This window comes from Dasypus novemcinctus, chromosome 15 (assembly GCF_030445035.2).
Source record: "Dasypus novemcinctus isolate mDasNov1 chromosome 15, mDasNov1.1.hap2, whole genome shotgun sequence".
NCBI lineage: Eukaryota > Metazoa > Chordata > Mammalia > Cingulata > Dasypodidae > Dasypus > Dasypus novemcinctus.
The window spans coordinates 58,341,755-58,347,754 of NC_080687.1; positions in this window are offsets into that span (position 1 = coordinate 58,341,755).

Below are 6,000 nucleotides of genomic sequence, written 5' to 3' on the forward strand. Positions count from 1 at the left end.
CCTGCCTGCATCCCCACGGTCATGTGAGAGACTCTTATAAAGTTGCATACTATTGACAGATATCTTGTGTTGATTCTGTTTCCCTAGAGAACCCTAACTAATACAATCCTCCAGGTTCATCCAAGCTGTCATATATTTCATGACTTCATTTCTTCTTACAACTGCATAATATTCCATTGTGTGTATATATCACAATTGGACACCTGGGTTATTTCCATCTTTTGGGAGTTATGAATAATGCCGCTATGAACATTATGCAGATATCTGTGTCACTGCTCTCAGTTCTTCTGGGTATATATATCTGGTAGTGGTATTGCTGGGTCACATAGCAAATCTGTATGCTGAACAGTCTTCCACAGTGGCTGTACCATTCTACTTTCCCATCAACAATGAATAAGCATTCCTATCTTTCCACATCCTCTCCAACACTTGCAGTTTTCTGACTTTTTAATAGTGGCCATTCTAATAGGTGTGAAATATATCGAAATGTAGTTTCGATTTGCATTTCCCTAATCACTAGTGATGTTGAACATTTTTTCATGTATTTTTTCACCCTTTGTAGTTCCTCTTTGGACTACTGTCTATTCCAGTGTTTTGCCCATTTTATATTGGGTTATTTGTCTTTTTATTGTTGAGTAATATATATATATCATGGATATTAAACCCTTATCACATATGAGATTTCCAAATATTTCCAAATACTTTCTACCATTGAGTCAGCTGCTTTTTACCCTTTTGACAAAGTCCTTTGAGGTGCAAAAGCATTTAATTTTGAGGAGGCCCCATTTGTCTATTTTTTCTTTTTCTTTTTTCTTTATTCATTTTTTTATTATTACATTAAAAAAATATGAGGTTCTCATATACCTCCCAACCCCCTCATCCTACTCCCCCCATAGCAACATTCTCCTCCATCATCATGAGACATTCATTGCATTTGGTGAATACATCTCTGAGCATCGTTGCACCTCATGATCAATGGTCCACATCATAGCCCACACCCTCCCACGTTCCATCCAGTGGGCCATGGGAGGACATACAATGTCTGGTAATTGTCCCTGCAGCATCACCCAGGACAACTTCAAGTCCCGAGAACGCCTCCACATCTCATCTCTTCCTCCCATTCCCCACATCCAGCAGCCACCATGGCCACTTTCTCCACACCAATGCCACATTTTCTTCTATTACTAATCACAATAGTTCATGAAAAGAATATCAGTGAGTCCACTCTAATCCGTATTCTATCCCTCCATCCTGTGGACCTTGGATTGGTTGTGTCCACTCCACATCTCTGTCAAGAGGGGGCTTAGATTCCACATGGATGTTGGATGCAATCCTCCTGCTTTCAGTTGTAGGTACTCTTGGCTCCATGGTGTGGTGGTTGACCTTCTTCACCTCCATGTTAGCTGACTGGGGTAAGTCCAATAAACCAGAGTGTAGGAGCTGAAGTCTGTTGAGTCTCAGGGCCTGGCTATCATATGGTCAGTCCAGAGATTCAGATCCCCTGGGTATATATTAAACCCCAGCACCAACTACAATTCCGGTAAAGTAACAGGAAAGGCTTGTGAAAAGAGATCACATCTGAGTCCAGCTCCATCACATAGAAACACCAACTTCAAAGAAGGGCCAACTGACATGGCACTGAACTCCATCTGCCATGACCATAGAACCTGTGGGTCTCTGTAGCTCTCAGAAGAACCGATACCTGGGGTTGTATCTACTTTATCTGTCTCTGGGACTCTACTCAGGTGTGCATAAGGGCAACCCCTCTGATAACGTCCCAGCTCCTTTTTAGAGACTCATAGCCATAGAAACTCATTTGTCCTTTCCATTTCCCCCTTGATTTAGGTCAAAAAGCATTTTTAACTCCTGTTATTATATGTAGACAGAGATATTCTGCTGGTCCGAGTTGAACCTTTTATTCAAGGTCATTTTCTAGTTACTTCATCAGCTGGTACTTGGTAGTAATCCCTCGGCACCAGGGAGGCTCATCCCTGGGAGTCACGTCCCATGCTGGAGGGAAGACAACAAATTTACATGCTGAGTTTGGCTTCGAGACTGGCCACATTTGAGCAACACGGAGGCTCTCAGGAGGTAACTCTTAGGCACACTGCTGCTCTAGGTCTGGTTCTTATTTCAGGTGCACAGGCTCACAAGTACAGTCATTAGTATCACGGGTTCATTGTTGGACCTTCATTCTCTTTTGGTCTTTGCCGTTGCTCTTGGGGGATTGTTGCTGTTCCTTTAGGGACTGTGATAGAGCTCCCCTGGCTAGGAACTCAGCACACCCACAGTTGTTGTTTTTAATTGTTTCCACTATGAAAATATCCAAACATTTTTATGTACCCTGGATATATGCGCTGTAGAACTCCCTGCCAACCGTGTGTCCCCTGTCAATAACATCCCACACCAGTATTCCTCTGCTGCCATTGTTGAACCTCTCTGTGATCCAAAACTTCCTGAAAAGTGAAGCCCAATATATTGCCAGGTTCCCTTAATAGTAAAATAGAATATAGCAATGAGTTTAAAGGTTAGATATAGAATACATATTAATTTGGAAAAATTCTACATCCTATCTTTTTCTTTTCTTTTTTCTAATTATTAAGCTTATCTTCACAAGAGTTTTAGATCACAGTTATTCATATATACAATATACAGTACTCCCACATATCCAACATAAAACCTTTTCCCTTCCACAGTAATACTCTTTTTACATATTCATACCATATTTACTGAAACTGATGTACAGATATTGAGACTATAGCTTTCAAACAAGGTAACATTTGTGTTTACATTGTGGTTTATATTTTAGACTATACAATTTTCTAAATTTTTAGTTATCTTATGTTTTACATTATGATTTTAGCCTATCAGCCCCTATATATTTTTGGTATAATTTTGCATGTCTTATATTCATCCTTGCATACTCTTGTGAAACACTTCTACTGCCCACATAGTTACATTGGTTCCATCTATTCAATACCTATTTCCCCCTCCCCTTAAAGCCCACAGTGACTGTCAATCTTCATTTCTTGAAGAGCCATGTTCAGAGATACTTGCAACATTGTTGAGGGCTTGACATGCTCAACTGCCCTAATGCCCTGGGAGCCACTATTTCTCTTGAGAGATACAGTTCCCTCTATTTGATGGCATCAGTCCTCCCCAGGATGTGGGTATACCTTCACTCTCATTATATGGGTCTCTACCCATTGATATAACCGACTCTGGCAAAATGAGCATTCACAAATTCCCTAGGAGTCTGTCCTGCATCAGATTATCCCCTTTAAGTATCTTAAACAGGTAACTTTCCTTATTATATTTTTGAAGAGGTTTTCTCAGCATTATACTCTCAATGAAATACCTGACAATCTCCTATGTTTGTATGTTGCCCCACCTTCCCCCCAATTTCTTGGGCAATATTACTCATCCTCCCATCCCTAGCCCCCCTCAAACCCACAAAGCTCCACCCAAAGGTAACCCTATGCCCCCATTTTATCCCTTCCTTTTTTTTTTTTTTTTAAAGATTTATTTTTATTATTTATTTATTTAATTCCCCTCCCCTCCCCCGGTTGTCTGTTTTCTGTGTCTTTTTGCTGCGTCTTGTTTCTTTGTCCGCTTCTGTTGTCGTCAGTGGCACGGGAAGTGTGGGCGGCGCCATTCCTCGGCAGGCTGCTCCCTCCGCGCTGGGCGGCTCTCCTTACAGGGTGCACTCCTTGCGCGTAGGGCTCCCTACGCGGGGGACACCCCTGCATGGCAGGGCACTCCCTGCGCACATCAGCGCTGCACATGGGCAGCTCCACACGGGTCAAGGAGGCCCGGGGTTTGAACCGCGGACCTCCCATGTGGTAGACGGACGCCCTAACCACTGGGCCAAAGTCCGTTTCCCATTTATCCCTTCCTTGTACACATACTTACCTCCAGCTTATCATAGATTTCACCCATGTAGATGTCAGCTTACATCCTTCCTCTACCCCCTGATTTCCTGTAAGCCTATCATCCAGTCTCTATCTCTTTGAGGCAGCTTGGCTTACTTATTTCATATCATTGAGGTCATGTAGTATTTTTCCTGTAATGCCTGGGTTGCTTCACTCAACATAAGGTTCTCAAGATTCATCCATGTTCTCACATGTGTTTGTAGTGTATTTGTTCTTAAAGCCGAGTAGTATTCCATTGTATGTATATACCACATTTTATTTATCCATTCATCTGTTGATGGGCATTTGGGTTGATTCCAACTTTTGGCGATAGTTAACAATGCTGCTATGAAAATTGGTGTGCATGTATTGGTTTGTGTCTTTGTTTTCAGTTCTGCTGGGTATATACCCAGCAGTGGAATTGCTGGGTCATATGGCAAATCTATGGTTAGTTTTTTGAGAAACCTCCAAACTGTCCTCCAGAATGGTTGGATCCTTCTGCATTCCAACCAGCAGTGGATGAGTGTTCCCATTCCTCCACATCCTCTCTAGCATTTGTAGTCTTCTATTTTTTTCGTAGCTGCCAATCTTATGGAAGTAAGATGGTATCTCATTGTAGTTTTGATTTGCATTTCCCTGATAGCTAGAGATTTGGAGCATTTTTTTTCATGTGCTTTTTAGCCATTTGTATTTCTTCTTTGGAGAAGTGTCTGTTTAAACCTTTTCCCCATTTTTTGAATGGGTTGTTTATCTTTTTATTTTCAACATATAGGAGTTCTGTATATATGCAAGTTATAAGTCTCCTATCTGATATATGCTTACCAAATATTTTCTCCCATTGTGTAGGCTCTTTTTTCACTTTCTTGACAAACTCCTTTGAGGTGCAGAAGGCTTTAATTTTGAGGAGGTCCCATTTATCTATTTGTTCTTTTGCTGCTCATGCTTTTGGTATGAAGTTCATGAAGACATTTCCTATTACAAGGCCTTGTATATGCTTCCCTAAACTGTTTTCCAAAGTCTTTATGGTCTTGGCTCTTAAATTTAGGTCTTTGATCCATCTTGAGTTGATTTTTGTATAAGGTGTGAGATGGTAATCCTCTTTCATTCCATCGGTGAACCTCTGTCTTTATGCCAATACCATGCCATTTTTACCACTGTAGTTAGTAATATGCTTTAAAGCAGAGGTTCTTAACCTTTTTTGTTCCATAGTCCCCTTTGCCAGTCAGGTGAAAACTATGGACCCCTTACAAAATCCACATTATACTGTGCTTTATTTAATAAATATTTCACACCTGCACCAACACATCCCCACAATATTTCTCAGCTGATCTCCCTTCGCTCTGGGGTGACGAAGGGCCCCCTGCAACGGGTGCGCCGCTGTGTGGGGAGGCCTCCCGAGGTAAGGACGGCAGAGCTCAAGAACACACAGTAACCGCTCTGGAGACACAGGCTGGTAGCGCAGGTCTGATTTATTAGGGAAGTGCAACAGCTTATAAGGGCTAAGGTGGGGGTTGAGGGGAGTGTGGCATGCACTGATTGGCTGGGCATAGGGGACGGAATGTATAGATTGCTCGCTCTTGTTGCTGGGGAGAGGAGCAGCTTTCAGGTTGGCGCGCGCGGGAAGGTAGCACGGGAAGGAGCCAGCTAGCGCTGGAGGCCATCTCAGTACAAGCCAAGCCATTTTGCTAGGCTGAGATGTGCTGCCTACAACACCACAAGAATGATTTTTTCAATTTCAATTCAAGCTCACAGACCCCTTGTTAAGAAGCCCTGCTTTACAGTCGGGACATGAGAGTCCTCCAACTTTGTTCCTTCTTTTTATGACAGTTTTTGCTATTCGGGTCCCCTTACCTTTCCAAATAAATTTGAAATAGGCTTTTCCATTTCTACACAGAAGGCTGTTGGATTTTTGTTGGGATTGTGTTGAATCTATAAATCAGTTTAGGTCAATTTAACAACTATATTTAGTCTTCCAGCCCATGAACACAGAATGGCCTTTCATTTACTTAAGTCTTTTTTGGTTTCTTTTAACAATGTTTTGTAGTTTTCTGAATTCAGGGCAAATTCTGGACCAGCAAATCAGAGATGA